This window comes from Pinus tabuliformis, chromosome 4_1, assembly GCF_031772625.1.
Source record: "Pinus tabuliformis cultivar Carrire ecotype Pingquan chromosome 4_1, CPIR1, whole genome shotgun sequence".
Classification (NCBI taxonomy): Eukaryota; Viridiplantae; Streptophyta; class Pinopsida; order Pinales; family Pinaceae; genus Pinus; species Pinus tabuliformis.
Window position 1 is genome coordinate 797,658,837 of NC_142303.1, and position 24,232 is coordinate 797,683,068.

The following is a 24,232-nucleotide window of genomic DNA, read 5'->3' on the forward strand; positions in this document are numbered from 1 at the left end:
AAGTATTAATCACAAAAAGATAATTCCCTCATTTTAATTCTTTGTTGATATTGTAATTAATGAAATAAATGTTGTTTGTATAGACATGTAAATGTTGCGCTGGTTCAAGAAACAACAATATGTATTGTAATTTGTTTTAAACAAAATGCCAAATAATTAATAAAACGGATGAACAACTATATGAAACATGAATTGTGAGTGGGGCCTAACAAGGCAAAATGGTAGGAATTTTGTCCTCACTAAAATAATCCTTTCCATAATTATCTTTCCATGTAAAAATTTAAACACCTAATTTCTAAGAAATTAGTTGGATGGGAATTGGTAGTCGAACTACCAACTCTCTACAATTATGAGATCCATTGGGATTTATACAAACCTCACCGAAAGAAATGCTCAAAGTACTCCTCTAGATGTTTTTAATATTGACCCATGAATTTGTTGATATGATTCACGAAATCTCATGAAAGACAACAAAAAATGAAGAGAATTCATGTGTAACAAGAAATGGATGTTCACTAATGGGCCTGGGGATGATAATAAAGCCCCTGGAGTTGGAATTAGTAATTTGGGTATATCAAAAATCTAGAAGAACAATAATTTGTTACATTTAAGTGGATGCGGATTTGGATTTGTTGGAACATGTTCATGTTGCAAGGTTTCATGGATATAAAGGTAAGCCCTCGAGGAGCCAAGGGGCTATGAAAATAAGAATCATTTGGGTCATTTGAATCAAATTTCCAATAGTGAAAATGAAAAGAGTAATGCAATTTTATGAATTATGTGTCAGCCTTGCCATGAATTTTTTGATTTAGTCAAGTATAAATAAGCTAGAGAAAGTGGTGTGAAAATGCACAATATCAATGGTGATTTGCAAATATAGAAGTGGTTATGTGGTGTGAAGTAAGAATGAAATTTGAAGAAAGCAAGTAGATGTAACACCCTCCTCCCACATCTACCCAAGTAACTGGCTAACTGGGATAAATATGCGACGAGAGGCCACTGTAATGGGACTCGGCATCTTAGGTGACCTTAAGGAAGTGGAATCGACAGAAACCCACAAAACAAGCCTTCTATACCTGCTACAAGACTCCCATAAGCCTTCTCAGTAATCTCCATGACCAGTCCCTGGGTCCCACTGAGTTTTTAGACCATTAAAACCTTGGAAGCTCCCTTGATATTGACAAGGGCGTGTCTAGGAGGTTCCAGATGCTCACACAATAAGGCATGTGTGTGTTTGAGGACTTTTCTCCTCAGACCTGTGTTTGTGACTTCGGGATTTGTGCCACTTTTTCAGGGCTAAAGCCTCGGTCACTGCACAGAACTCCATGACACCTTTAGAACTGAAAGATAACAACATAATAATGATATGAATGCAATTACTTGAGAAAGGACTTGACTAGACCCCTACTAGCCATGGTCGGAATTTCTTCAAACATGACACAATTATGTAATCTACAGGTTTAAACAACATATTTGAGCATAGGGTTCTCATACTCGTCTAAGAATCACTAAGAAACATTTTCCCCTTATATCATTAGCTGCATTATCATCTATTAGGTCATAGATACATTGTTCATTCATTTACAAATCAAAACATGAGGAGATCCATACATAATCATTGTCATAATACATGCTTATAACCATAGTAATAACAACAAAAATATCAAGGATACATAAGCCATAGAATCCACATATAAACCAATACATTTACACATAAGATGTCAAGGAAAGAACCTCTTATTAATGAATGCAAAAGCCAACCTGGGATGGGACTACCACGTTGCACTCGACCATAGATTGGCTAGGCCAAATCTCTCTTCAGCTAATCATCCTTGTGCCATATTCCAATCATGAATGTGGGACATAAACCAAAAGAACCAACCAGGGCATCCCAAGGATAAACTACCTGACCCTCATCAATAGAACTAGACTTTACCGCAAATCACACCTGATCACTAGGCCAACATAATAGAAATGTAATAACAGGCTTTACCATGATCTCAATTAAATCACTAGGCCAAAAAGAGCATGGATGCCATCGGATTTCTCCACCTACATCATGATGAATTTTCCTGTCTCCTAGTCTCTAGGCTTTACCGCAATCCACACTTGATCAGTAGGCCATAATCAAGACTCCACCCTCTAGGCTTTAACGTATACCCCGCCATTCACCGGAAAGGATTCCTATGCCTAATCAATGGAAGCCACCTCTAGCATTTACTGTATATCTCGCCATTAACCGGTCAAGGATTCCTAGGCCCATCGAGGCACACAATACATATATTCACTGCAACCCACAATCTAGTTCAGGGGTCACTAGGATAGCGTCTTTACCACATTCCACTGTCTGATTCAAGTATCACTAGGTCATGTGTTCTTTCTTTCAGAGATCCACCTCACTCAGCTTTGAATCCATCTGGCAATCTAGCTCAACCAAAACATGAGAACCCCATCACACCATGGCTATCCAGAAATGGAAAGGCTAGGCTAAAAGCACTGTCACACGTAGAAAAACCCATACCATAACATAAAAGAACCGCATACAATACCACACACGCAAAATCTAACTAGGAAAAAACACATGCAAATTGATACCTACAAAGAATCCTGTTGTAGCTGCTTGATCGCTCCTTCCTTCCTCTTTCCACCTTTGCCTTTCTTGATCCAATGCTAAAGTGATTCAAGAAAACTCTAAGTTTCCAAGAGTGAGTGTGAGAGAGAGAATAATGAGAGAGCTGCAAAACTGAACTGATGAAAGGTACCAACTAATCCTCATAAGCCTTTTTATCAATTAGGCCTCTATTTTCTTTATTTTTCCATTATTTTCCTTAATTTTCCTCCTCACATGCAACATGTGACCTTTCACCTTCCTTTTCTCTTTAAATTCCATTATTTTCATAAATAAATGTGCCAAAAATTCCATTTTTCCTTTCCAAAGCCTTAGCCACTGCCTTTGCAAATTTCCTTAGCCATGATAAACCAATGAACACCCACACTAGGATGCCTTGCCCAACATTAAGCTTGGAATAAGTGTCCCATCAACCGCGGTTATTAGTTTTTCCTCTACTAACTTTTATTACATGGAATTTTCACCAGGGCTATTACAATAGAGGAGCACATAAGTGGTGTATAAGTATTTTGAGTAGTGCAGTGAGTAAAAGAAAGAAGTATAATATGTATAAATTTCACCTGTAGATCAACTAATAATGCAATGTACTAAAGCAGTATACTAGATCTAGTTCTACAATCAAACTTTCCGGAAGCTTAATCGAACATGAGAAATATCAAACAAGAACACATATAAATGAGAATGAGAAGCAATCACACATGAACACAAAAATATAATCCGGGGAAAGCCTCAGCCTAAAACCCCAATCTCTTTATTATCATATAAGTGGAAAATAGTCTCAGAATTACAAAAAGCCTTAGCTCGGAAGCTATCCATCTCCCAATATAATCCCTCTGCTACTCATAGACAGTCAAAGGCCTCTCACAAACCTTATCCTCTGCCCTCCAAGCCTCCTATTTCCTTGTGCAGTTTTTCCTGGGGTCCAGTGCTTCCACACATGTGAATTCCCACCTCACACTGCTCACTTGGCTCAGTAGTAACTGCGCAATCCTGAAGGAGATAAATCCTTCTACATGGATGAGTTTCTATCCTTCTACATGGATGAGTTTCCTTTATAGGAAAAATTCATCCAATAATAGTACACTGTCCCTCCATCTGATCTCAACTGGGTCTATGACAACACTGACATGCATGAGTTATTTATGAGAGAATATTCAGTTATTTGAAGTGCAGTAGTTACATGCATGCAAGCATTAACTAACTGAAATCACAATCAGTTCCTCCAACTGTTGGAACTAATCTAACTAGACTTAACTCAGTCAAGGTAATGCTCCCTCCATGCTCCCTCTAAAAAAAAACCATGCCTACACCTGAGACACTATACTTTTCATCATTACCCATCTCTATGAGTATCTAGAGATCCTTCTCCTCCAAGGTACTGAACAAACTCTTATCGCCGGTCATGTGGAATGAATCTCCACTGCCAAGAAACCAACCACATCCCACCATGGATGAAACCATGCATGCGATGAGAGTGAAATCCAACTCAAACTGTGAGGCAAGTGCCTCACCTTCTGATCCTTTCAAGGATCCCTTATTGGATTTCTTCAGTGGATAATTTGAAGCAAAATGGCCCACCTCATGACAATGAAAGCATCGCACTTTCAATTCGTCAAACTTCTTCCCACCATGGGAAGAACTCGATTTGGGATGAGAATCCTTCTCCTTCCCTTTCTTTGCCTTACTCGCTAAGGTGCAGTTTTCTTCATCCTCCTTGGATGAAGAACCATCTCTGGTTCTTTTCCTTATCTCCTCCTGCATTAGATCCGACTAAAGTCATTCCCAATATGGCAATTTCTCTCTTCCATTTATTGAGTCTTGGTAGCTATGCTAGCTCTTAGGAAGATCAAGGAGAGCAAGACTCACCATGTCATCATCAACAGTCATGATCCCTACACTTGCAAGCTCATCCCTGCAGGTGGTGAGCTTGGTCAGGTAAGTTGAGATCGTGTCGCCCTTTTCACACTTGATTTTCCGAAGCTTGTCTTTTAGTGCTAGCTTCCTCTGATCCCTGCTATTCTAATATAGATACTTCAATGTTTTCCACATTGAATACGGTGTCTCCTTCCCATGGAGGCTCGAGACTATGTGGTCTCAGACTCCCTCCAGGAGGATTCTCCTTGCTCTAGCTACACATTTCTTCCATTTCACCAATTCTTGGGCATTAGCTGCTGGGGGCTTGGGGACTTCTTGATCAATGAATTCCTTCAGCTCATTGTCCTCTAATACCACTTCCATGTGATCCTTCAAGGTTATATAATTCGAGCTGCCATCAAGGGCATACTCAAGTCTCAAACCGTTGAACGCCATTGGTGAAATTGAGACGTGATAAGAACTCAATTTCTATAACCAGGAATTTGAAACTTTGAACTTCTCCCTTCTTTGTATATTGTTCTTAGCTTTGATCACCTTTGCTCTGATACCATGTAGAGATTTCACCTTTAGATCAACTGATAATGAAATGTACTAAAGCAGTATATTAGATCTAGTTCTACAATCAAACTTTGCGGAAGCTTAATCGAACATGAGAATTATCAAACAAGAACACATATAACTGAGAATGAGAAGCCATCACACATGAACATAGAAATATAATCCAGGGAAAGCCTCAGTCTAAAACCCCAATCTCTGTATTATCATACAAGTGGAAAATAGTCTCAGAATTACACAAAACCTTAGCTTGGAAGCTACCCAGCTCTTAGTATAATCCCTCTGTTGCTCATAGATAGTCAAAGGCCTCTCACAAACCTTCTCCTTTGCCCTCCAAGCCTCCTATTTCCTTGCGCAGTTTTTCCTGGGGTCTAGTGCTTCCACACATGTGAATTCCCACCTCATACTACTCACTTGGCTCAGTAGTAACTGTGCAATCCTGAAGGAGATAAATCCTTCTACATGGATGAGTTTCCTTTATAGGAAAAATTCATCCAACTGATAGTACATTGTCCCTCCATCTGATCTCAACTGGGTTTCTGACAGAACTTACATGCATGAGTTATTTATTAGAGAATATTCAGTTATCTGAAGTGCAGTAGTTACATGCATGCAAGCATTAACTAACTGAACTCACAATCAGTTCCTCCAACTGTTGGAACTAATCTAACTAGACTTAACTCAGTTAACTGATCTAACTAATTACAACTCACTCTTATCTCTTTAACTAAGGGATAAATTCATTAATCAAAGGAATAACTATTGCATGTCCTCACATAGACTTCATGTTTGATTTTCCTCAACTAATTAACTCAAGATGAATTAATTAATTATTTTACGAACAATTGCTAGGATCAAATTTGAATTTTACTTCTCAATTTTAGTCCAGGGACTAACTAAAATTGGAATCTATCCCGAACTGCTATTTTTAGCAATGCTATTTATAGCACTTCCATTTTTCATTCCTTGTTGCTATGTCCAACAATGGTACCTGAATTGCTATTTATAGCAGTGCTATTTTTAGCACTTCTATTTTTAGCATTTCTTGTTGCCATTTTCCACATAAAAAATATGGAAGGAGGATTTTTTTTTATTATCTTAGTTTAAAATTGCATGAAAAAGGAATCTAATGTCAGAAATCAAGTCACTACAGAGAGCGAGGGGTGAATTAGTAGTGACAGAAAATAAATAACTTTAATACATTTTCCCCAATATATTAAACAATCAATAACCCAACATATAAGTTGTAAATGTGAACATGTAACTACATCAAAAATCAACAAATAAGGGCCATGACACATAAAGCAATCATTCACAATGAGACAAAATATTTCTGCTCGAAACACCGAAGTGAGAAAAACACCCTCACTGTTGTTGTTTCTCCCTTCAACTGATCAAACAAGTCATCAGTCCTCGACAACATATACATGTTCTTGATGGCCACTTTGTTCAACTTCCTATAGTCAATGCATAGCTTGAGAGTACCATCCTTATTCTTTACAAAAAATACCAGTGCACCCCAAGTTGATATACTTGGCCTAATGTATCCCATGTCAAGCATTTCATTTAATTGCAACTTCATCTCTACCAAATCCGGAGTGCTCATCCTGTAAGGTGCTTTTGATGTTGGACCTTCCCTTGGCACAAAGTCAATAGAAAAGCCTACTTCCATGCAAGGTGGAAAATCTGAAATATCTATAGGAAATGCATCCTGAAACTATTGTAAAACTAGGTACTTGCTCAAAACATTTGCATCCTCAACTTACTTACCTTTTTCACTATAGATATGTACTACAAATAACACACACCCTTTCCTATGACTGCACTTATCCTACATAGCGGTCACTATCCTAATTGATGTCGCTTTCTTCTTTCCTTGTAAATCTCTTGGCTCCACATTGTCATCCAAGCACTCAATGGATTTTTCACAACAATCCACCTTGGTCCTCTAAAGGTATAGCCAGTCCATACCCAATATCATACTCTGTGATCCCAACGTCAATACATTCAAGTGCGTTGTTGTAGACATGCCATTCAACTCAAATGCACAAGCTCTTACCTAATGATGAACTCTTTTCTTTGTACGTATAGCCAATTGCACTAACCAAGATTCTGCATGTACTTCTTTATCCAAACCACAGTTATCCACCAAGTTAGGACTAGCATAAATATAATTAGATCTGGGGTCAATCAAATTAGAAACGACTTGCTCACAAAGCTTACTGTCCATCTCAATGAAAGATGCCCGATGGTTTGCTTGTCTGTTTTCCAATGCTGCATAGATACGAGGAATGCTCTGTCCAACATCCCCAACAGTCTGTGCCTCCTGCGCATTATAGATCTAAGGCCTACCACCCTGATTTTGTGGAAAACATCTCTTAAGGTGTTCCTTACCGCATGTCCAACACTCCAACCATTCAGGACTATCACCTCTATGTTGTTGTTGTGATCCATGTCCCTGTCCAGCTGCATTGAACTTATTTTGTGGTGCCACATTTTCTTTCTCTTCTGCATTCTGAGGCCTTGTTATTTTTTCATATTCCATTTACGCTTACCTTTATCCTTATCCTTCTCTTTCCATCCTTGCTAAGATTCATTCTTACGCTTTTAATGTTCATAGCAATGCTTCAAATTCCCAATAACTTCCTCAAGTGACCGAGGTTCATCATACTCAATCTGATCGCTAAATTCTAATGGAAAACCACTCACAAATCATTGAAATTTAGCCTTCTCGTCCTTAAGATATGGTACATACCTCAATAGCTCCAGGAACTTAGTCATGTACTATTCATCTATCATCGATCCCATCTTTAGCTCATAGAATTCTTTGGCTTACCGTCATAGTACCTTTCTGACAAGTACTTCTTCTTGAAAAGCCTCTTGAACTCATGTCAAATCAAGTAATTTGTCTTGATGCCTCTGACCCATTTCACATCTTCCCACTAGATATCTACTTTACATTTCAGGCTAAAGATAAAAATTCTGACCTTCATGTTTTCTGTGTACTCATGCAACTCAAAGAACTTGTTCATCCCAAGTATGCAAGCCTCTGCATCTTTTGGTTTCTTAAAGTCTCCATCAAAAGTAGGTAGCTTTGCTTTATTAAATTCATTTGGAAAGTATCCCCTATTACTCCTCCTATAAGGATGATAATGATGACAATCATAATTCCTATCAGAACCATAAATAGAGTAGTACATATGTCCATCACCTCTCCTATCTAGAGTATCCAACAACCTTCCATCTCTCATTGTGTCATATATATCCGAACTATGACCACGATGAGACCTACTGTTGTATGCCCCATTAGTTTTATCCTCCTGCCCATGGATGATCCGAAGTGGCCCCTGCCACTGTAATTCTGACAAAATATAAAGGAGTATTGCATTAACCTCTGCTTGCTTCTCTTGTGCCTGCATGATGTTGCCATTGTCCTACTTATAACTCCTTATTTCTTCCTTCAATATTCTCAATGTGTCTGCTAGATAAGAAGAGTGCCCAACACCACACTTCTCTTCTGATTCATAGGGAGAATCTCTGTAGTCTACCATCTTGCTAGTCATTTTTTATCTGTTTCCTACAAGGCCTAATATGTCATATAAACCAAATCACAATAAACAAATGTACCTTGGCATAATTTGGGGAGATATCTCTTCTGCAAGGTCAACCAAATCAATGCAATACATGTACAAACATAATCATAACAACATATAGACATATAAAAAATAAGTGTATCAACACATAAACATCATTCTAGCTAGAGTCTAGTCATCAATGGATGACCATATCAACTGCACACCACCCATCTAGTCCAAGGGGTAAACCATGCTCTGATACCACTCTATAACACCCTCATCCCACATCTACTCAAGTAACTGACCAATCGGGGTAAATATGCGATGAGAGGCCACTGTAATGGGACTCAACCTCCTAGGTAACCTTAAGGAAGTGGAATCGATGAAAACCCACAACATAGACCTTCTATACCTTCTACAGGACTCTCAAAAGCCTTCCCAGTCATCCCCATGATCAGTTCATGGGTCCTACTAATTTTTTTCACCATTAAACCCTTGGAAACTCCCTTGATATGGACAAGGGTGCATTTGGGAGGCTCCAAACAGTCGAAAAACAAGGCATGCGTGCATTTGGGGACTTTTATCCTCATACATGTTCCCATGACTCTGGGATTTGTGCCACTTTTTCATGCCCAGATCCTAAGTCACTGCCCCGAACTCCATGAAACCATCAAACCTGAAAGATAACAACAGAATAATGATATTAATGTAATTACTTGAACAAGGACTTGACTGAACCCCTACTAGCCATGATAGGCATTTTGTCAAACATGTCACAATTATGTAGTCTACAGGTTTAAACAACAGATTTGAGCATAAGGGTCTCATACCCATATGAGAATAGCTAAGAAGCATTGTCCCATTATATCATTAACTTCATTATCATCTATTAGGTCATAGATACATTTTTCATTCATTTAAAAATCAAAACATGAGGAGAGCCATACATCATCATTGTCATAATACATGCTTATAACCAGAATAATAACAAAAAAAAAATCAAGGATACATCAGCCTTATAATCCACATCTAAACCAATACATTTGCACATAATATGTCAAGGAAAGAACCTCTTATTAATGAATGCAAAATCCAAACCAGGATGGGACTACCACGTTCCACCTGACCATAGACTAGCTTAGCCAAATCTCTCTTCAATCAATCACCCCCGTGCCATATTCCAAGTATGAATGTGTGAATCAAAACAAAAGGAACCAACCAGGTCATATCGAGGCTAAATCATCTCACCCTCATCAATTGAGACCAATATTTACCACAATCCACATCAGATCACTAGGCCAACAAAATAAACATGTAATAATAGGCTTTACCATGATCTCCACTAGACCACTAGGCAAAAAAACGTAGAAATTTCACCTGTAGATCAACTAATAATGCAATGTTCTAAAGTAGTATACCAGATCTACTTCTACAATCAAACTTTGCGGAAGCTTAATCGAACATGAACAATATCAAACAAGAACACATATAACTGAGAATGAGAAGCAATCACACATGAACACAGAAATATAATCTGGGGAAAGAAACAACCTAAAACCCCACTCTCTGTATTATCATACAAGTGGAAATTATCTTAGATTACTCAAAGCCTTAGCTTGGAAGCCAACCATCTCTCGGTAAAATCTCAGAATGCAGCTCACAGACTGAAAAAACAACACATATGTCAATCCCCAGCCCTCCAAGCCTCCTATTTCCTTGTGCAATTTTTCTTGGGATCCAATGATGCCACCTGTGTGAATTGGCCTCATCACACACTCACTAAACTGAAGAAGTAACTACACAATCCTCAAGGAATGAATTCCTTCTGCATGCAAGAGATATTCACAATAGAATATTCCTACAACTGATAGTACATTGTCCCTCCATCTGATCTCAACTGGGTCTCTGACAGAACTGACATGCATGAGTTATTTATGAGAGAATATTCAGTTATCTGAAGTGCAGTAGTTACATGCATGCAAACATTAACTAACTGAACTCACAATCAGTTCCTCCAACTGTTGGAACTAATCTAACTGGACTTAACTCAGTTAACTAAGCTAACTAATTACAACTCATAATTACAACTCACTCTTATTTCTTTAACTAATGGATAAATCCCTTAATCAAAAGAATAATTGTTGCATGTCCTCACATGGACTTCATGTTTATTTTTTCTTAACTAATTAACTCAAGATGAATTAGTTAATTATTTTACAAACAACTGCTAAGATCAAATTCGAATTTTACTTCACTAGTTTAGTTCAGGGACTAACTAAAATAGGAAGTTATCCCGAAATGCTATTTATGGCAGTGCTATTTTTAGCACTTCTATATTTAGCATTTCTTGTTTCTATTTTCAACACTCCCTCTCAACAAGAAAGGGATTATCAGTCCCCCCAATCTTGTCTCTGTGGAACTCGAACTTGCATTTTGACAATACCTTATTCAAAATATCTGCATCTTGCTCCTCGGTCGAAACATACAGCAACATCATGATCCTCTTCACCACATAGTCTCGAAGATGATGGTACTGGATATCTATGTGCTTGGACTTGTTATCACCCCAAGAAACTCTCCTAGGTTGTATCTCGGAGATGCTCGGGAACATTACAAACTCAACAAAATGTTGGATAAATGGTGGATGAATGAAAGAAATGCTACATATTCAAGCCAGATAACCACTCCTACTATGCTTAACCCCAAACATGGGTGAACACCCCCAGACTACAAGGCTTTTAACCACCAATTACTCACAGTTTTAAATAAAATGTGATGATGGAGAAGATTGACCACACCAGCAGATGCACAGGACCCTATGATGGCCGGCTGCAACCAGTTAAAAGGTCTGCAAATCTATTGCTTAATACACAGACAGGATGACAGCTCTCTGGCATTAAAACAACAGAAACCTGCATACAAATTCAATGATACATTCTAGATTCTAACACATAGGTGGGATGACAGCCCCTCTAATGCTAAACACCAAGCATACATGAAAAATGCATATAGACACATCTTGGAACAAAGAAGAAGAAATGGAAAGTGAGTAATTAACAACAAAAGAAGCTTGTATTAGCTGAAAATAAAGACCAGACGCTGCAGGTGTCATATTATTTATAGTCTCCAGAGGTTGAAGCTTACAACAAAATAACACTCATCAACCTATTACATTCTGTTCTCTGAGTATATATGGGGGTTGATTACAAAATATCTCTGCTAAAATATGCGTGGAGGTGTCTTAAGGGACCACCAACCGTATTTACAATTGAAATGGGCCTCTGCTGCAATTCTAAGTGTTTTAATGGACAAAATTGGTCTTCCTCAGATGTTTTGTAGTCCTTCTCTGAGCAAATGCAGTAAAATATGAATGAAACCATAAACTTTAACTGCTTTTTAACTGCTCGAGGTAGTCCTATTTGTCCTCGTCCATGTTGTTGATTAATTGCAGTGCTGAGATATTAACCGTGCAGGTACCGGATTATGGCTTCCTTCCCCCTTCGCGAGCTCGAGACAGTCAAATGGAAATGAGATTTCATGGCAGGAGGAATCGGGAAGAACAGGCGGAGTGAATAACAACCATCGGATCGCAGAGATCAACGGCTGCGATCAACTGACAAGGATTATCGGGAGGACACGCATGTTAACTAGTGGAAAGAATCCCAGCCATTGGATCATAAAAATCAACGGCGGAGATCGTGTAGGAGGAGCTATCGGGAGGTGACAAAGAAGATGCAATGAGGGCCGTTGGATCACCGTTGGGCAGATCCAACGGTGATCGCACGCAAGAGTTGCATAGAGTTTAAACAGCGGGGAAAGGCGGTTTTGGAAGGCGAGCGGTATTCCCCACACCGCCCAACGGCGTCTGGCGGTTTCCGTATAGTGGGCCGCAATCCAACTGTTTCGCGACACGTGGTTAGCGAGAAACCACTTCCCCGCAGGTTATATGAATATGGCCGCGTGGACTTAAACCTTGCGCCCGGGGGTTAAAACAAAAATAGGTTAATACAGGGATTTTAACATGTTTTAAATAAAAAGCCCGGGGGCTGAGAAAAGAAGGGATTAGGTGGGGTTTTGTAATAAATAGAGATATGAGCAGGGTGAAAGGGAAAGTAGTTTTTCAAAGGATTTGGAGTCAAAACTAAGAAGAACAGAGTAGCGGGAGTTATAAGGACATAATGAAAATGAAGAAGGAAGGAAGAAAAGACTGTAGCACGCTTTCTCGGCACAAACCAACCACAATTCAACCCTTTAAGCAGCAAAATCAATAGCAGAGCTAACATTGGCTCCTTCTGGGGATGAGATCCTCCCTGTGAGGTCTCAAGAACCTGCAGACCAATGCCTTCATACAAAACCAGCTTTAAAAACATTGCCTAGTATTCCATTGGGCATGGAGTCACATTAAGCCTGCTCCTAAAAAGAAATTGCTTACAATTATCAAGGCCTGAAGACTTAAAACTTCAAAAACTGCCCATTTGTTGGGCCATCAAAATTGTTTCCTGTCATCCGGTTCATCATAGATCAGCAAGAAAGGATTGATTTGATCCACTGCCTCAAACAGTTTAGAAAATTTGAGCATAATAGGCAGATATTGATCAACCTTCATTTCCCCTCTATGTATTTTCCTCCTTAGATGTTCTTTATGGGAGCTTTTTTACATCTGATAAATAACAATGTTTGTTGTGTACATGTATGTGTTTTTTGTAGGCTACACAACTAATATGAAAGATGAACCATCAATTTCTTGTGCATGGGACACATAGACATCATCTGCTCCTGAATATTTCTTTAAACACTCCTGATCCAAGGAGGAGTTCCAAGACTGTGCATCTTCTTCCTCTATCATCTGATAAGCTGCCATTTTAATCTGTGTGGAGGCCATCTGAGCAGGTTTCAGACTATCAAGACTGAGATGATCAGTTTCAGCCTTGAGCATTGATTTATTTCCTGTCTCAGTGTTCAAAGGGCAACTTTGAGGGATTGACACTTGAGCAGACAGAGAAACAAAAGATGATGGAGAGCTTTCCTCTCCCTTCTTGGTCACTGGATTGGGGACAACGGCAGGCTGGAAAATTGGTAGATCGGCATAGCCATGTGAAGATGAGCTGGCTTCGGGCATAAATTCTTGGAGGGTGAAGGGATCTGCTACTGGCTGCCACTGCTGGTCAACTCGTTGTTCTGCAGCTACAACAATTTTCTGAGCATTACTTTTGGATATTGCTTCCTCATAAGCAGCTCTTGTTAGGAAAGGAGCACCTTCCAAAACATGGACCTCCTCCTCTTGCTGCACTTCTTCCATGACTATATTTTGACAAAGGGTCTTCACCCTTTGATCTTCGTTTGTCTCCTGATTTCTCTGCAAAATCTGCAAATGCTCATGTGTTTCTTTACATGGATATGGAGTTGGAAAAGAAAAGGAACAATGAGCTCCTGCTTCATCAAAAGCCTGCTCAGCCTTTAGCTTGGAAACTTCAGAGGCCAAAAACTCAATCATCCTCGCTAATTCATCTATCTCAGGCTTTGAGGATGATGAGGATTCACCTCCCTGACTTTTTCTTTCAGCATCACCTTCGAGTATTTCTGCAGCAATTATGTTTGCTTCTACTTCAAAAGCTGCATCTTGCATATCAGCTAGAGAAGCACATCTCCTTTCTCTTAACAACAGGCAGAACTAAGAATCGAAAGCATTAGCATATGCAATCATAGAAGAAGTAGGGGTAGGCTTTATTTCATATGGTATTCTGCTGTACATATGGTTGAATATGTTGTTGAAATCGGATGGCAGCTCACCATCTTCTCTCTGCAAGTTCCCAAATTCATCATGATAAAAGAGAAGATCTTTATTATTCCCCCAGTGCTTTAAAAATACATCATCTAGGGCCTCAATGTCTGCAATGGACCTAGGGGGTAATTCTCTAAACCATTTTCTGGCTTCCCCATCTAGGCTTTGGACAAAAACCCTCATCTAGACATCCTCTTCATTGATATCCAGGTTATCAGCATAGCTATAAAAGGACTCTAAATGCTCTTCAGCTGTTACTCCTTCTACACCAGTAAATTTTGGCATAAGTTCTTGATAATCTCCTGCAGGCATGGCATTCAAAGGAACAGGCAAGACTAAAGGCCCATACCTAGCAGCAACTATTTTTTCTATTTTTGTAAGAGCCTGCTGGCCTGCCATGACTGAGGTATACGAAAGGGATACTGGTGGACTGAGTGGAATGAATCTGTTAGACTTTGTCTCAACATGAGATTTATTCTTCTTCAAAACAGGGTTTTGAAGAAGAAATCATTAATGTTGCTTTTCAAATTATGTAATTTATCTTCAGCTCTTCTTAAGACAGCAGCAAACTTCAAAACTTCTACCTGCACAAACACAATTTCAAAGCATCATTTATATATATTTTGTGGAGAGCAGGTATTGCAAAATGCAGGTATATATTTTGGTTGTCTTTATGGTGTTACAGCTCCATTGCAGTTGGATGACAGTGAAGAGATTCATGTGCTCTTTGATTGGATGAAGCAACATGGAAAGGCTATGTTAAAGCTCGACATGGGTATTCCAAAGCTTGCAAGTTGTTAGAGGATTTCAAAGGGATGGTTTTGAAATTTGATTCAGTCATGTATGGATCTCTTTTAGCTCTCTGTGCTTCACATAAGGTGAAGAATGCTTACGTGACTATTTGCCCGGGATTGGGGAGGACAAGCAGCGCTCTGCACGCCTTACAGCCTGGTTTCATACACCAAAAGATTATTTTATTGAGGTTGAGCAAGTTTCCTATGGTTCAAGAAATGCACGCTATGCAGATCGCTTCACCTTACTTTTACCATGTTGTCTTGATTACATTAAATGGGATGTAATATATAATTCTCAATACCCTTGGGCTGCACCGGATATCATCTTTGGACTGGATGATGATAGCTTTCAACCCCTTTCCTTTACAGGTGAAGGTCAAGAAACATCTCAGTCAATTTGGGACATTTTTTGTGACTAGAAAATTAAAGACCCATCAGGGCTTTTGCGACTCATTCTTGAATTAAGGAATTTGTACATGGGTTATCAAAGGAAGCGTGTTGAGGAACTAGATGATCCCAGATTGAAATTTGAAATCAGCACCATTATTCCTAGGGAGGGACTGGAGATTTGTTTGTTATCTGGAATTGAGAGGCCAGATGCGGTGAAGTTTGCTGTTCCCCTTTTGGACCTTGATTTAAGCAATATTCTGGTTGGGTATCCATTGAAACACCGCCTGCAGATATTCTTACAGGTCATATTTCCTGTAAGGAAAAGACAATCTGAAATGCCATCTTCTCCACAACTAAAGTTAGTTGCGTCAAAAACATTGAAGGAGTTATTTGACATTGAAGATGTCACACTTCCAGTTTGGGTTGATGGCATGTGCATGGCAGAATATATTCCTAATTTGGAAGAAAATCTAAGAGCTCAGGTGTCAGAAGCTATTGCATCAGTCAATTCACGGAGAATTATTGGAAGAGGTCCTCTCAATGAAGATGAATTTGAGGAAGTAGCACAGGGAACATTTTTGAAAGATGATCACATTTCTAGTATTTCTGGATCAGATGAAGAGTCGGATGATCCTATCACTTGTGGCTGGCAAACTCAAACCGAGTCTCTGAATAGATCCATGAATATGAAAAACCAAATTTTAATATCCCTACAGTCTGGAGAAATTGTCTCAATTTGGAAAAGTTTGTTTTTGGGTGACAGAGAGGATGTACTTCCTGAACATAACAACTCTATGGTCAAAGAGAATGATGCTAAGGGTTTAGCTTTGGCTGACAAGGAGGTGATTGCGAGGTTGCAATCCTTGGTTAAAGAATCTCGAGATCAGAAAAACTTGAGGGTTGTGTTGCTTGCAAGTGGAGGACATTTCGCTGGTTGTGTTTTTGATGGAAATAATATTTTATCTCACAAAACTTACCACAGGTATGTAGTAAGGGCAAACGCAGGTGGCAGGCAATCAAGCAAAGAATCAACTAGGATAGCTCCAAAGTCTGGCGGGGCTTCTCTGCGGCGTTACAATGAAATGGCTCTTAAAAAGGCGGAGAAAGATGCCAAACGAAAGCTAAAGCAAAGGAGATGAAAAAGATACAGAAATCAAAGCAAAAAGCGCAGGCTCAATCCACCAGTTTAGAAGTAGCTTCCGTTGCAGTTTGTTATGGACAGAATGCTGTCTCAGAGCTACTTGAAAAAGGCAAAGCATTACCCAACATGCAATCGCATGCATTTCAAGAGGAAAAGGACTGGTGACATTTCCTTCAACAACACAATGGCATTAACACATGTTAACGAAAAACTCTGTTATCAAATGCTGAGGTATTGTTCAGGGAAGATGCCACTGTTGATGATCTCATCGATGTCATTGAAGGGAACCGCATCCATATCCGAGCTTTTGGACCAAAATCAGCAGCGCAAATATCACGTGTTGGCTCTGGTGTTATTCTTCCCACAGTATACCTGCACAAGTGCAATCTGTCAAATGGAGAATGTGAAAGAAATAATTGGGATAAAAATGCATTATAACAATCATTTGGGATAATCACTTGAGAAAAGCACTAAGTTATAAGCATTCATCATTCAACCAGTATGGGACTGAGGATGGTGATTCTAATATGCAGCAAGAGGTGATGGCGCCATTGAAATTATTGATCTCAGATATGAGTCACACATGACAGGAGGAAAAAGTAAGCAGCCATTACGTCAAAGCGCAGAAATAGGCATGCAATAAGTTTGAAGATATACTTTCCAGATGTGAATGAAACTTAAAAAAGGACGATTGAACACCTAGCAGCAGAGAATAAGATTTCAATTGCCTATGTTATTTTTAGCAAAGGGAAGGACACCTGTAATGCCACCTATTCACCAGATTTGCCTCAAATTTAGCCAAACCATCAACAGAATTCAGTGGAAAGAGTGCCATTCTCCCTTCAGGAAAGCACTGATTATTTTTAGTTTATTTTGTTAATAATTGATAATAAAACAAATCCCTCATCTTGGGGTCGACTTGTTTTTCCCCAGCTATAGTTTGTTTGATATTTTTGTGAGGCTCGTTAAAACAACGCCCTTTTTTTTGGGCAGTAGTTTGACTTATTATATTAAAAAATTCATTTGTAAGTAGAGAGTAAGTGAAAGAGTGAGGGGGAAGTTTTTCTGAGCGCTGGGAGCTGTTGGAGAAGCAGAGAGCTTTGTATTGTACAGTTTTCTGCAGAGAATTTAATGGAATTTCACAGCTCTGTTTGCTGAGATTCATGTGGTATGTTGATTTAGCATACGTTTTTCCCTTTGTCTCATATGTAATCAGTTATATTCCATTTCATTTCATGACCCTTTCAAGCTGAACAAATGAAGTGATTAGGTAGGAATTCATAGTATTATATGCTCCTCCTATAAGTTTGTTCGCATTTGATGTTTTCTACTGTTTAAGGAGGATTCAGAGTTATTGTCTGCCCTCCTTAACTCCTCACCAGTCTTTCCATCCCGTTTGAAACCAGATTTGGTGTTAAATTGCATGCCTACCTTGCCTCAGTTGACAACCTGTGTAGCCATTATATTTTTCTGTTTGAAGCTGTGATTTTGCCCATGTAGCCCAGAAAAGCCCCGTCATTCCATTAAAAAAACCCCAAAAATCATTAAATCCAAACCCCCCTATCAATTTACTAGCCTAAAATCTTTATTTTTAATTGGTCAGCCTAAACATATTGAAAGATCTATCAAATCTGACCCGAGAGAGCCTTCTCATACCTCGTAGGGCTAGCTACGAGGTGAAATGGTTTGATGTAGCCTTGATGATTTACCTTTTCAGCCTGAGGTGAAATCACAAGCGCTAACATATTGGCGACCATACTGGGGAAGAACAACTTGTCTGTTGATTGATGTGTGAGTTTCGTAAGTCTTAGACGGAGCCTGAAGTTACGCCAGAAGCCTTCGAAAACGCTCTTGTTTTACATCAGCGCAAGTAGATAAACGCTGCTTCAGTCTATCTCCGTGGGATTTGTGAACATAGCACTTCGATTGTATTTTACCCCAGTACATGTATCAAATTCAGATCTGATGCTGATGGTGGACAGCAGTCAGATACTTATGCAGGCTGAATCATTCACCTGGAGACTCCAACTTGATCCAGACATTCCAGTGCCTGTTGATATGTTCATGCAATGGTAGGGTATGTGGCAGACCCTACACTTTGTGAAGTTCTAGATGGAGTTAGAGAGATGTTAGCAGGTATTGAAATTAATGAAGAATTTTTCAGTATTTTCCTTCAATGTGTGAAATCTCCGAAGCTTCATCTTGAAGGAAAAACTAGATTTTATGAGTTAGTTGTTGAAAGAGTTGAAAATGAGATTCAGTATCTCGATGAGCAAATTCAGTCTTATGATTTCCAAGACCCTAAAAAGTTTTTGGAAATCCTTCCTCCATCGAAACAAGAAATCATAGATTTGCCTATAGAGGTATACATTGACAATGTGCAGCTGGAAGTATGTATTGCAGAGTTGGGGCAGCCTACAGAGGCCGGTGTCCGTGATCCTATTGCAACATACATGGACACATTTTTCAGCTTGATTGACCGATCGGGCTGTCTTATCGGTGACCAGGATCATTATGAGCATGAAGGGCTGCCATAAACTGCATCTGTGACTTCGTGGCAGCATTCTCAAGCGGCTTCATTTCTAGGTTTACTAGCATGGTTAATTTGGCATTATCGCATTACCTGATCTATTGTTTGTACAACATATTAGAATAGGTTTTGTACATAAATAAGCAGCTATAAGGGCAGCATCTTGTTTCAGTTGGCTTTTAGTTTGTTTGAGTTCAGTTTCAGTTTGAAAATAAGTCTTCAGCTGTGTTGATTTGTTGATGATGACTCCATTGCCCAATGGTGGAGGCACGGTCTGCTCTCCCAAAGTTCTGCGGTTCTTGGCACTTCCAGGAAACTGAAGCTGCCATCCCAAGTGGAGCCAATGTTAGACTTCGTCTCAACATGAGATTGATTCTTCTTCAAAACAGGGTTTTGAAGAAGAAATCATTAATGTTTCTTTTCAAATTATGTAATTTATCTTCAGCTCTTCTTAAGACAACAGCAAACTTCAAAACTTCTACCTGCACAAACACAATTTCAAAGCATCATTTATATATATTTTGTGGAGAGCAGGTATTTCAAAATGCAGGTATATATTTTGGTTGTCTTTATGGTGTTACAGCTCCATTGCAGTTGGATGACAGTGAAGAGATTCATGTGCTCTTTGATTGGATGAAGCAACATGGAAAGGCTGTGTTAAAGCTCGACATGGGTATTCCAAAGCTTGCAAGTTGTTAGAGGATTTCAAAGGGATGGTTTTGAAATTTGATTCAGTCATGTATGGATCTCTTTTAGCTCTCTGTGCTTCACATAAGGGTGAAGAATGCTTACGTGACTATTTGCCCGGGATTGGGGAGGACAAGCAGCGCTCTGCACGCCTTACAGCCTGGTTTCATACACCAAAAGATTATTTTATTGAGGTTGAGCAAGTTTCCTATGGTTCAAGAAATGCACGCTATGCAGATCGCTTCACCTTACTTTTACCATGTTGTCTTGATTACATTAAATGGGATGTAATATATAATTCTCAATACCCTTGGGCTGCACCGGATATCATCTTTGGACTGGATGATGATAGCTTTCAGCCCCTTTCCTTTACAGGTGAAGGTCAAGAAACATCTCAGTCAATTTGGGACATTTTTTGTGACTAGAAAATTAAAGACCCATCAGGGCTTTTGCGACTCATTCTTGAATTAAGGAATTTGTACATGGGTTATCAAAGGAAGCGTGTTGAGGAACTAGATGATCCCAGATTGAAATTTGAAATCAGCACCATTATTCCTAGGGAGGGACTGGAGATTTGTTTGTTATCTGGAATTGAGAGGCCAGATGCGGTGAAGTTTGCTGTTCCCCTTTTGGACCTTGATTTAAGCAATATTCTGGTTGGGTATCCATTGAAACACCGCCTGCAGATATTCTTACAGGTCATATTTCCTGTAAGGAAAAGACAATCTAAAATGCCATCTTCTCCACAGCTAAAGTTAGTTGCGTCAAAAACATTGAAGGAGTTATTTGACATTGAAGATGTCACACTTCCAGTTTGGGTTGATGGCATGTGCATGGCAGAATATATTCCTAATTTGGAAGAAAATCTAAGAGCTCAGGTGTCAGAAGCTATTGCATCAGTCAATTCACGGAGAATTATTGGAAGAGGTCCTCTCAATGAAGATGAATTTGAGGAAGTAGCACAGGGAACATTTTTGAAAGATGATGACATTTCTAGTATTTCTGGATCAGATGAAGAGTCGGATGATCCTATCACATGTGGCTGGCAAACTCAAACCGAGTCTCTGAATAGATCCATGAATATGAAAAACCAAATTTTAATATCCCTACAGTCTGGAGAAATTGTCTCAATTTGGAAAAGTTTGTTTTTGGGTGACAGAGAGGATCTACTTCCTGAACATAACAACTCTATGGTCAAAGAGAATGATGCTAAGGGTTTAGCTTTGGCTGACAAGGAGGTGATTGCGAGGTTGCAATCCTTGGTTAAAGAATCTCGAGATCAGAAAAACTTGAGGGTTGTGTTGCTTGCAAGTGGAGGACATTTCGCTGGTTGTGTTTTTGATGGAAATAATATTTTATCTCACAAAACTTACCATAGGTATGTAGTAAGGGCAAACGCAGGTGGCAGGCAATCAAGCAAAGATTCAACTAGGAGAGCTCCAAAGTCTGGCGGGGCTTCTCTGCGGCGTTACAATGAAATGGCTCTTAAAAAGGCAGAGAAAGATGCCAAACGAAAGCTAAAGCAAAGGAGATGAAAAAGATACGGAAATCAAAGCAAAAAGCGCAGGCTCAATCCACCAGTTTAGAAGTAGCTTCCGTTGCAGTTTGTTATGGACAGAATGCTGTCTCAGAGCTACTTGAAAAAGGCAAAGCATTACCCAACATGCAATCGCATGCATTTCAAGAGGAAAAGGACTGGTGACATTTCCTTCAACAACACAATGGCATTAACACATGTTAACGAAAAACTCTGTTATCAAATGCTGAGGTATTGTTCAGGGAAGATGCCACTGTTGATGATCTCATCGATTTCATTGAAGGGAACCGCATCCATATCCGAGCTTTTGGACCAAAATCAGCAGCGCAAATATCACGTGTTGGCTCTGGTGTTATTCTTCCCACAGTATACCTGCACAAGTGCAATCTGTCAAATGGAGAATGTGAAATAAATAATTGGGATAAAAATGCATTATAACAATCATTTGGGATAATCACTTGAGAAAAGCACTAAGTTATAAGCATTCATCATTCAACCAGTATGGGACTGAGGATGGTGATTCTAATATGCAGCAAGAGGTGATGGCGCCATTGAAATTATTGATCTCAGATATGAGTCACACATGACAGGAGGAAAAAGTAAGCAGCCATTACGTCAAAGCGCAGAAATAGAAATGAAATAAGTTTGAAGATATACTTTCCAGATGTGAATGAAACTTAAAAAAGGACGATTGAACACCTAGCAGCAGAGAATAAGATTTCGATTGCCTATGTTATTTTTAGCAAAGGGAAGGACACCTGTAATGCCACCTATTCACCAGATTTGCCTCAAACTTAGCCAAACCATCAACAGAATTCAGTGGAAAGAGCGCCATTCTCCCTTCAGGAAAGCGCTGATTATTTTTAGTTTATTTTGTTAATAAGGATAATAAAACAAATCCCTCATCTTGGGGTCGACTTGTTTTTCCCCAGCTATAGTTTGTTTGATATTTTTGTGAGGTTCGTTAAAACAGCGCCCTTTTTTTTGGGCAGTAGTTTGACTTATTGTATTAAAAAATTCATTTGTAAGTAGAGAGTAAGTGAAAGAGTGAGGGGGAAGTTTTTCTGAGCGCTGGGAGCTGTTGGAGAAGCAGAGAGCTTTGTATTGTACAGTTTTCTGCAGAGAATTTAATGGAATTTCACAGCTCTGTTTGCTGAGATTCATGTGGTATGTTGATTTAGCATAAGTTTTTCCCTTTGTCTCATATGTAATCAGTTATATTCCATTTCATTTCATGACCCTTTCAAGCTGAACAAATGAAGTGATTAGGTAGGAATTCATAGTATTATATGCTCCTCCTATAAGTTTGTTCGCATTTGATGTTTTCTACTGTTTAAGGAGGATTCATAGTTATTGTCTGCCCTCCTTAACTCCTCACCAGTCTTGCCATCCCGTTTGAAACCAGATTTGGTGTTAAATTGCATGCCTACCTTGCCTCAGTTGACAACCTGTGTAGCCATTATATTTTTCTGTTTGAAGCTATGATTTTTCCCATGTAGCCCAGAAAAGCCCCGTCATTCCATTAAAAAAACCCCAAAAATCATTAAATCCAAACCCCCCTATCAATTTACTAGTCTACAATCTTTATTTTTAATTGGTCAGCCTAAACATATTGAAAGATCTATCAAATCTGACCCGAGAGAGCCTTCTCATACCTCGTAGGGCTAGCTACGAGGTGAAATGGTTTGATGTAGCCTTGATGATTTACCTTTTCAGCCTGAGGTGAAATCACAAGCGCTAACAGAATCAATGAAAAGAATGATAGAAACAGAGGAATATGATGGACAACATGGAAGCTTCTTTCTTTGAACTGAGGTCCGAAAGGGAAATGAATAACAAGGAGCTGAATGAATCTCTGAAGGAAATGCTTCACTAGCAGAGATACACGGATCTTTAAAGGCTTACTTGATTCTGGTGCTCCTTACTGTGTTATTTTCTTCTGCTGAACGATCTTCTCAGGATCAGGTACTAGTCAGCTGTTGATTTCTAAAGATATCTCTGAGCATGCTTCATCAGCCGCGCCAGAACTTCAATGTGGAGTCGCCAAAGGATGGTCTTCCTCTAGTGGAGTCACCAGATAGATGATTACAACCAAATTATGTGCCCAGACCTTGTCTATCATCAAAATCTGGAACTGTGTCATTCTCCTAGGGAAGCTGAGATTCAATTCTCCTCTCCCCAGCAACAGCGCCAATTAATGTTATCACCCCAAGAAACTCTCCTAGGTTGTATCTTGGAGATGCTCGGGAACATTACAAACTCAACAAAATGTTGGATAAATGGTGGATGAATGAAAGCAATGTTGCATATTCAAGCCAGATAACCACTCCTACTATGCTTAACCCTAGACATGGGTGAACACCCCCAAACTACAAGGATTTTAACCACCAATTACTCACAGTTTTAAATAAAATGTGATGATGGAGAAGACTGACCACAATAACAGATGTACAAGACCCTGTGATGGTCGGCTGCAACCAATTAAAAGGTCTACAAATCTATTGCTTAATACACAGACAAGATGAAAGCTCTCTGGCATTAAAACAACAGAAACTTGCATACAAATTCAATGATACATTCTTGATTCTAACACAGAGGTGGGATGACAACCCCTCTAATTCTAAACACCAAGTGTACATGAAAAATGCATATAGACGCAGCCTGGAACAAAGAAGAAGAAGTGGAAAGTGAGCAATTAACAACAAAAGAAGCTTGTATTAGCTGAAAATGAAGACCA

General features: G+C 39.2%; 1 pseudogene; it reads left to right on the forward strand.

Annotated features, from left to right (window-relative positions):
- The first annotated feature begins 19,969 nt into the window (after positions 1-19,969).
- On the forward strand, positions 19,970-21,493 carry LOC149178604 (uncharacterized; annotated as a pseudogene).
- The last annotated feature ends 2,739 nt before the right edge of the window (positions 21,494-24,232 follow it).